The 9,622-nt window shown below is 48.5% G+C and overlaps 1 pseudogene; it reads left to right on the top strand.

Annotated features, from left to right (window-relative positions):
* Positions 1-2,397: 2,397 nt before the first annotated feature.
* On the top strand, positions 2,398-9,301 carry LOC121493530 (annotated as a pseudogene).
* The last annotated feature ends 321 nt before the right edge of the window (positions 9,302-9,622 follow it).

The raw sequence follows: 9,622 nt of genomic DNA, 5'->3' as shown, positions 1-9,622 counted from the left end.
CCTAGTCCAGACACCGATTACAGGTCTCTAGTCACCATGTTACTGACCAACTGGCTATAAACCGAGAATACCTACAACCTTCTTCTCAGGTTTGATGATTTGCTAGTATGACCTGCAGAACTCAGAACATTTAGTTTACTTACATTTACTGGTTTATTATAAAGGATATAACTTAGAAACCGCCATGTGGAATTGATGTATAGGGCAAGGTATAGGCGAGGTTGTGTGTGTGTGTGTGTGTGTGTGTGTGTAGTTACAATACCTTTTTCTGGAAGCTCTCTGAATCTCATTATTCAAGAGTTTTTATAGCACTCCTCCTCCAGCCCCTCTCTTCCTGAGGTGGGTGGGTGGAGCCGTTGGTTCCAACTTTCTCATCACTTGGTCTTTCTGTTGACCAGCCCCATCCTGAGGCTAATTCCCCCACCCTAAGTCACCTTACTAGCATTAACTCAGCTTGTGATTGAAAAGGTACCTCTTATGAATAATAGAAGATATCCCTATCACTCAAAAAATCCCAAGGATTTTAGGAGCTCTGTGCCAGGATCCAGGGATGGAGATCAAATATATTTTTATTTTATACCACTGGGTAGATGTACCATACTTGGCTCAACAATTCATTGAAGGACTTTTGAGTCATTTCCAGTTTGGGCTAATACAAATAAAGTTTCTATAAATGTTCATGTGCATGATGTTGTGTGGACATATGTTTTCATTTCTCTGGGATAAATGCCCAGGAGTACAATTGTTGGTCATATGGTAAGTATATGTTTATTTTTAAAGTTTGAGCCAAGACAAATATATAAGTTCTGTGGGCTCAGAACAAGTAGCCCCTCCCTGGAGGGGAATCAGAGAAGGCAGTAGAGTTTAGATATTAAAATTTCAAACTATATTCAGTAGACTTGGTTTTGAACCTGAGCTTTTCTCTTTTGGTGAGAGATTGAACAAATTCTCTCTTTGTTCCAGTTTACAGTTCTGCAATAAATGGATAGTAACTACCACTAACTCGAAATGTTATCATGACTATTAAATTTAAAATAATCATGTAGAGTGCATAGCACTATGCTTAGGACATAATGGTCAATAAATGTGATATATATAACAGACGCTGTTGGTGTCCTGCTTATGTCCCCTGGGCACTCACCGTTCTGTACATGGAAGCCCAATGTCCAACAGCAAGCAGCTAGGACTTTTCCTGAAGGCTTCTGAGCACAGGTGGGACAGGTTGACAATGCTTTGGAATTAATACTGCTCAGTAGCAGTCCTCAGTAGCAGACGGGAGTTGGAAATACACTCTCATGAGATTAACTGAATGTCCTGATTTGCTTAGGACTGAGCAGTTTTATGGAACATGGTCTTTCAGTGCTAAAACCTGCAGTCCTGGGAAATTGGAATGGTTCGTACCCTAAATCCCCAATGCCCTTTCCTTTTGGGTAGGATAACTCTGAACAGAGTTCGTCAGCAGGATTGACCTTCAGATCCCCATAGAGGTAACTCATTTGATAATGCACCTCCTATGGATGATCTTCCCTTCTACCTCTCTACCTCCACTCTCCTAACATTGTTTCCCAGGGCCATCTCCAGGGTCAACCTAAGACAATTGTTCCTTGATCTCCCCAGAAGGAGGTGAGAGATGTGGGTTGAGAGAAAGGCGTTGCAGAAATGAGGTCTTACTGATGCAGTTGCAATGGCACAGGTAGCATGGGATCTTTGGGCAGGTGGACTAGAACAGTATGGAGGGGGTGGTGAGCATAGAGACTCCACAAAAGTTTTGGTACCAGAAGAGAGTGGTTGGACTTTTATCTCCAGTTGGATGAGAGTCATTTGTGATGAAGAGAAACAACTTGCCTGTCAAATGCTGACAAGTTTGGTATCTCTGATGTGGGGGCTAAGGCTGTTGCTTCAGTGGGGAGCTGAGAGAAGACGGGGTTGTGGCAGCTCAGGGAGATGACAAGAGCTTGGGTCAGGTGGTTGCAGCAGGCTGGGGAAAGTTGAGAAAGTTCAAAGTAGTATCTTTGTGAAAGAATGGATGTGTGGGGAGAAGTACAAAGGTGGCTCCAGGAAGAGTGCAGTGATATTCCTTGTTTGGGGGTGTGGAGTTGTCCAGCAAGTATCACTTAGGCACCTACCTGGAGCCCAGCACTGCAGCTGCCCATGTCTGCTGTGGTAGTGTGGTTCACTACGATGAGGAAGTCCTTCACGGAACAGGTCGTGGAAAGGCATGAGCAGCTCTGTACTTCCCTGGGAAGTTTGAAGGATGCATGGAGACACAGATCCCTAGGTATTTCATGATGAGATTGTCTTCCCAGGTTCCTTCTCAGTATGGGCTCTGCCATGCTCCGAGCTGTGTCATGGACCTTGAGGGGTCTTCATCGCTCCTTGGTCCCTCTCTCCGCAAAAATGAGCAGCAATAGGACAGGCAGGAGCTATACCCTGGCTGAGAAAGTGGCTGTGATCACTGGATCCACAAAGGGGTAAGTGAATGAGAATTCTCGCTGACCTATCATAACACATCAACATCTCCATCCCACGTCAGGCTCTGCAGTCAATGCCGTTCTCATACAACTTGCCTGACCCCCTCACAGCTCTCACATTTATAATTAACTCCAAATCTCAGCAACTCTCCCTAAAACATCTGGTTTCTGAGTTCCAAAAATGATATGTATAGAAAACTAGCTGTTTCTGAGTCAGAGTAGTGTTGGGGATCTAGTCTCTGTCACTTACTTGCTGGGTAACCTGAAGACATTTAACTTTTTATCATCGGGACAGCCCTCTATCCCTGTCCTTCATAGGCACATCACTGTGGTCTTTTAGGGTCTTGGTATACCAAGGAGAAGCCCAAGACCTACTTGTCTCTCAGACTCAGGGGTTCATTGGCTGCAAATGCCCACCAGCACTAGGGCAATGGGCCTAGTTGGGCCATTGGGCCCAAATGGGCCAACATCTCAACCAACTTAGAGACCTTTTATAGATGTACCTCTCCTTTCATCACATTTCTTCCAGTGTCCTTCCAATTCCACTCATCATCTAGCTGCCATAAGGACCCTCAATCTGTAATGAGGCACTACCGCAGGAAGGAGGAAGGGAGGCTTCTGGTGTTGAATGCTGCAGGGGTACCATCTTTCTTCTGACCATTCATGGTCTACACCATCATCAGTTTGGACTATGCAGTTTTAGAAGTGCTTAACCATTCCAGGTTTTCCCAGACCCCCATGATGTTTTAAATCTCTGTACGTGGGATCCCTGGGTGGCGCAGCGGTTTGGCGCCTGTCTTTGGCCCAGGGCGCGATCCTGGAGACCCGGGATCGAATCCCACATCGGGCTCCCGGTGCATGGAGCCTGCTTCTCCCTCTGCCTGTGTCTCTGCCTCTCTCTCTCTCTGTGACTATCATAAATAAAATAAAAAAATTAAAAAAAAAAAGAAAAAAAAGAAAAAAAAAAGGAAAGCCTCCCTTCAATTTAAAAAAAAAAAAAAATCTCTGTACGTGCCCCTAGCACCCAGCTGTCATAACAAACGAATACCTCTAAAATGCCAAGCTGCCCAGAGAGTTTATGCAAAACAGGAGAAATATGCCTTCTACCTTTTTATTACTGGGCTCAGCCAGCCCCTACCAGGGCAGCTTCAGACCTCTTCAGGTAAAAGAGCTGCAGAGGGGACAGAAATCTTTTTCAGCATGAAAGTTTTTCCACTGCAGAACAGAAGAAAGCTGTTGGGCTTAGAGAAAATAATTCCTACCAGAGGTCTCTGGCTAGAACCAAGGGAGAAAACACAGGGCAGCTGAAGATTCTCTACAATTGAGGCTGGGTGCCCAGCATGCTTGCAAATTTTTTTTAAGATTTATTTATTTATTTATTTATTTATTTATTTATTTATTTATGATAGACATACAGAGAGAGAGAGAGAGAGAGAGAGAGAGGCAGAGACACAGGAGGAGGGAGAAGCAAGCTCCATGCAGGGAGCCAGACGTGGGACTGGATCCTGGGTCTCCAGGATCTCGCCCTAGGCTAAACCGCTGAGCCACCCAGGGATCCCCACAAATGTTCTTTTGAAAACCTCCCTTTAACAAGATTAATATGAAAATTTACTCACCTATAAAATATGATTATCATACCTAGTGAGAATTAAATGAGGTAGCCTTGGTGAAGGCAGGATATGTAGTCAGATTCAATAGTTCTCCATCTCTGCTTGGAAAGATTTGGAGGCCACTCTTGGGCCATACTGTGGAACTCAATTTGTGTCTTGTGATCAGGCTCCCAGGAGGAGGATGGGGAGGGGATGAAGCCACCATAGCCATCTCTGCCCACAGGATCGGCTTCGCTATCGCCCAGCGCCTGGCCCAGGACGGGGCGCACGTGGTGGTCAGCAGCCGGAAGCAGCACAACGTGGACCGGGCAGTGGCAGCGCTGCAGGGCGAGGGGCTGAGTGTGACGGGCACCGTGTGCCACGTGGGGAAGGCCGAGGACCGGGAGCGGCTGGTGGCCACGGTGAGGGGCAGGGTGGAAGGCAGATGGGGACAAGCAGACTCAGCCCTGGTAGAAGGCAGTTGAGGTCTCTAGCATTGGTGTCTAGGCCAACAACACATAGGATAGGGTCCTGCTCAAGGGATAAAACAAAGGGACAACCAGAATGGCTGAGAAGAGATGCTCCTGGCAGGAGGGAATTCACATGGTCTAGACTAGAAGCTTGCTGTCAAAGGGTGATCTGATGATCAGTGGTGGGGCATGTCCTGGGAGCTTGCTGGGGATCCAGAATCTCCCATCTCCTCAGAGCTGCTGAATTGAAATCCACATTTAACCAGACCTCAGGTGAGTGTACCTGTTAGAGTTTGAGCAGTGCAGAGCCAGTGCACTCCAGGTATTAGATTGAGGAGCCTACTAGAGTCGCAATCTGGATTAAGACCAGTTCATTGAGACAGTCCTGGAAGGGGTGAGCTGTGAGGTAAATATGAAGTACTGTGAAATGCACAGGTACTTGTGAATGGGCTCTTGTCTGTGTGACCAAAGGAGGAGAGTTTCCAGAGTGGAGGGAGAAGGGAGGAGGAATTGATTAGAAATCTAAGATATGAAAGAAGGGACAGATTAGAGGCAGTAACCACTGTGAGTGAAGATCTGGACTGGGGGGGTGGGATGGGGGAGGTGGCCAGCTACCAACCAGACATCTTGTGGGGGCAGAAATAAGATGCTTCCAGGAAGGTGAGAAACAAATATTTCACTCAACCTCTGATCCCTGAGGTCCGACCCTGCCCCAGAATGGCTTCAGCCAGGAAGTGGTTACTTAGTTTGCTCTGTGTCATCAGTTTGGTGGGGGAAGGACAGAGGCTTCTAAAGAACCTTTTATTCCATTTCTTCACCCCACATTCTGTTGTTTCCTTCACAGGCCCTGGAGCATTATGGGGGCGTCGACTTTCTGGTGTGCGTGGCAGGGGTCAACCCTTTGGTGGGGAGCACTCTGGGGGCCAGTGAGGAGGTGTGGGACAAGGTGAGGACTGGAGTAGGATCTTACACATCCTGCATGGTTCTCTGTCCACCATTTTGCACACACATGTGCGTGGATGCATGCACACACACATACACAGTACCTAAGGTCCCTCATATTCCTGTCACTATTGACTCTGATGGGTGGAAGATGAGCTCACCTGGGTCGAACCACCCATCAGTAAGCTCAATAGGCACTACCATACCCCGCCTATGCCAGGCACCAGCAGCCCCCCTCTGTTGACTCTCCTTGTGCTGGTCACTGCTACAAAGTCCTGAGATGCCAGAAATGATTTCTGATCTGTCCATGGTGAGGGATTCTGAGGCTGTCCCAGTCTGGACTCACTGGCACCCACTCTGATCCCATCAGTCTGGCTGTCCCATGCCTCACCTGTCCAGCTGAGGGGAGGGCAGCTAAGAGGAGGGACCGCATCCAGACTTGCCATCCCAGCTGGAATCCGCCAAACATTCTAGGGACTCCTGTTGCCCTGGCCACCTGCCCCTGCTGTCCTGAAGGCCCTTGTGAGAGGAGCTGGCCCAGTCCTGACCCACCCCCTCACCTGACTCTGCTGGTAGAGATGAGTCCATGGTCAGGGTGAGCCGTTCCCTCCTATTGGAATCATCCTCTAAATAATGTCTGCTATCCATCCTTGCAGACACTGCCCCACTTCCTTTTTTTAGTTCTCACATTCCCTGGCCTTCTGGATACAATTTCCAGTTCCCCCTTCTCAGTCATACTCCGGCTTTTCCAATTAAAAAAAAAAATCCTGGTTGTGAACATTTCCTGACACAGACTGAGTGCTCAGTGTGGATTCCCTCTCTCTCATCCTCACCTCCGTTAAGGCAGTCACTAAAAACAAGTCATCGTGACTTCTCCTCTTCTCTTTTCTCCAGCCTTCTCTCTGGAGGTGATGTTAACTGGGGAGAGCGGGTGTGGGCCCGCAGTGGGAGGGTCTCCCCAACCACAGCTTATTGGTGGTTTCCCAGTGACCGAGGCAGGACAGAAACCTAAGATTTTTTTTCTCCTGAAGGACCCTGTCCCTCACACTCTGTTAAAGAGCAGGACTCAAGCTCTGAGTCTATGGGGAGTACCCTGGGTCCTGCTCTGGCCACAGGTCTCCAAGTGACCAGTGAGAATGGGCCCTGGACAGACCTCATCTCTCCTTCTCCTTTGCCTCTGTATTTTCTCTGATTTCAGGTCCTGGACGTGAATGTGAAGTCCCCGGCTCTCCTGCTGAGCCAGCTGCTGCCCCACATGGAAAACAGAGGGTGAGGCAGGGAGGGGCTAGTGGGCACTGGGGTCTTCGTCCATTGGTGTCCTCTATCCCACAGAAAGTACTTGGGTAGGGGCCCAGGAAGTGCAGTGTGGCAGCAAGAGAAGTGAGATGTGTGTCTTTTGGAAAATATTCTCTATTTCCACACCTACCCTCTTCCCCATGGGATGTGACAGTTGTGAATAAGAGAAACATTTGGTGGGGAGGGAGAAGAACCAGCTTTTCAGAAGACCTTTCATGAGCTCTTGTTCTTTTGATCTCAGAGAATGCAGACTTTGTCTCTTTTAGTGGCAACTCCAGGGAAGAAGGGTCCAGAAGGCAGTAACGTGGAGCCCTAGCTCTGACCCCTTAACTCCAGCCCTCCTCTAGGAGCCATCTCATTAGTTTCCCTTCTCATTAGAGGCACTGTGGCATTTGCTGCAGAGCCTTGCTCTTCCGTGTCCTGGGCAGGCCAGGCTGGGACTGCTTGGCTGCACACTGACCTCAGAGGGGCTGTGGCTTGAGAGCATGCATTACTGGGGCTTTGTTCTCCAGGAGTGCTGCCTCTTGGCTGTGACCCTGGCTGTGGTGACTGGCTAGCACTGACCCTGTCATTGACCTTAGTGTCCACTAGCTTCTCCTCAGTGTTCCAGATATTCTCTGACCTTATCATGAATCTTGAGCTGCTTTCCTCTTACCGTGAAAGTACAATTTCCTGGGGCTCATCTGGGCTTTTAGTTGGACTCACCTGCTATCCCATCCCATCTGCCTTTCTCCTTACAGGGCAGGCTCCGTGGTTCTGGTCTCATCTATGGTGGCCTATGTACCAATACCAGTGAGTATAAAATCCTCGGCATAGGGCTGGGTGAGGGACAGTGGAGTCTTATTTCCTGTGAGACTCTACAGTGGGGTGTAGAAGAACTGGCCATTGATGGGAGTTGCGATTAACTTGATTACTACAAATTTGGGATTATAATCTCACTTTGCCATAACATCTCTGAAAGCCAAGGATGTTAAGCCATTTGCCCAGGGTATGCACAGTTCATGGGAAAGCAAGTTCTGAGTCCTGGGATGTCCCCATTCCAGTTTCCTGGCTGAATGTTTGAAAGTCCAGGGTGGCTTTCTCTGTTTCAAACTTGGACACACATGGCAGTGACTCCCTGGCATTTCTCTAATCCTGGACAAGGTCCTCTAGCTCAGAAATTCACCTCTTAAAAATGATTGTAGGGACCCCTGGGTGGCGCAGCGGTTTGACGCCTGCCTTTGGCCCAGGGCGCGATCCTGGAGACCCGGGATGGAATCCCACATCGGGCTCCCAGTGCATAGAGCCTGCTTCTCCCTTTGCCTGTGTCTCTGCCTCTCTCTCTCTCTCTCTCTCTCTCTGTGTGTGTGTGTGTGACTATCATAAATAAAACAAAAAATTTTAAAAAATGATTGTAGTTGGGGAAAGGCAGCGGAAGGGATTTTAGTTGGGGCCTAAAGTCTGGTGTTTCATCTCAGTGTGAGACCTAGAGTCACAGCTCTGGCTGTTCAGGTGACATTCTCTCCTGCCAATTCCAATCCCTTTGTCTATTTACTTTTGCTTTTCAGAAGCTGGGAGTCTACAACACCAGCAAAACAGCACTGTTGGGTCTCTGTAAGTCTCTGGCTACAGAGCTGGCCCCAAAAGGCATCCGAGTGAACTGCTTGGTGCCAGGAATAATCAAGACTGACTTTATGCAAGTGGTGAGGATCACAGTCTTTGCTCCCCAACGTGTCCCGTGGTTCTCATTTGTCCCTTCCCTGGCCAAGCTCCTGGTGCCCACAGACAGCTTCATACTTGGATTGTAATCTCAGTCCAGGCCCAATTCAGAAGCTCTGCCCTGCAGACTTTGGCACCAGAAGCCTCTCACTTTCCTGCAGAACGGGGTCTCTATTCTCAGTAGGGAGCAAACCAAAGCTCTGCCCCACTCTTCTCTCCTGAACATGGTCATCCTCCCACAGAGGCATCGATCTGCCATGGTGCCCTTCCCACCACCCCTGCCCTACCCCCGCAACAGTCCTTTTGCCTAACACTGACTCTGAAATCTTTTCTCAGGAGAAAACATTGCCATACTTGCTACCTGACTTTAATGACATCTATGGATTGCAGCGGTAGGTAGAATGACATCTATGGATTGGGGCTTTAATGGTCCGTGGCTACTCTGAAGGAAAGTTCAATTTCAAGAAGAGACAGAGCCTGATTTTCCAATCTGCTGGCTGATCTCCCTTGCTAAAGTCTGAGAGTAGCCTGGAGCTAGGGGATGGAGGGTGGGCATGTTCCTGCTGAGCCCACCTTGACCTTCCCCAGAACCTGATTTGACTAGAGTTTTGTGAGGTATTGGTCTGTAGGCTCAATACCGGGCCCCCTATGGTCCAGCAGAACCTGAAGTCGGAGCTTAACACTGGATGGGCTGTGACCTCAGTTCTGCTCTTTTCCTCTCAGGTTTGGGGAGCCTGAAGAATGTGCGGGAATTGTGTCTTTCTTGTGCTCTTCAGATGCCAGCTACATCACTGGGGAGAACATCGTAGTAGCTGGCTACTCTCCTAAACTGTGAAACAGACTGTTAAGAGAGTGGAGCCATGGTCCTTGGTGTGAAACTGGGGGTTGGTGGAGAATATGGAGGTAGGGGAGCCTTAGGGTACAGAATCATACAGGGAAACTTGTTCAGGAAATGAGAAGGAAAGTCAGGACTCTGAAATTTCTCATTTGGAAATAAAATAAACATGTTTGGACACTCCCAATCTGGGCTCACCCTTGTTTGACCTGGAAGCCTCATCCCCAAGATTAGTCCCTTCCCTTATCACCCCCAAGACTTTACCTCCTCGTCCTTCCTTCCACCCTTCCCAATGAAGTTGAAAACTGAGCAGGATACTTT

This window comes from Vulpes lagopus, chromosome 6 (assembly GCF_018345385.1).
Source record: "Vulpes lagopus strain Blue_001 chromosome 6, ASM1834538v1, whole genome shotgun sequence".
In the NCBI taxonomy this organism is placed as follows: Eukaryota; Metazoa; Chordata; class Mammalia; order Carnivora; family Canidae; genus Vulpes; species Vulpes lagopus.
The sequence above is the reverse complement of the archived record's forward strand: the minus strand, read 5'-3'. Positions and strand labels throughout refer to the sequence as shown.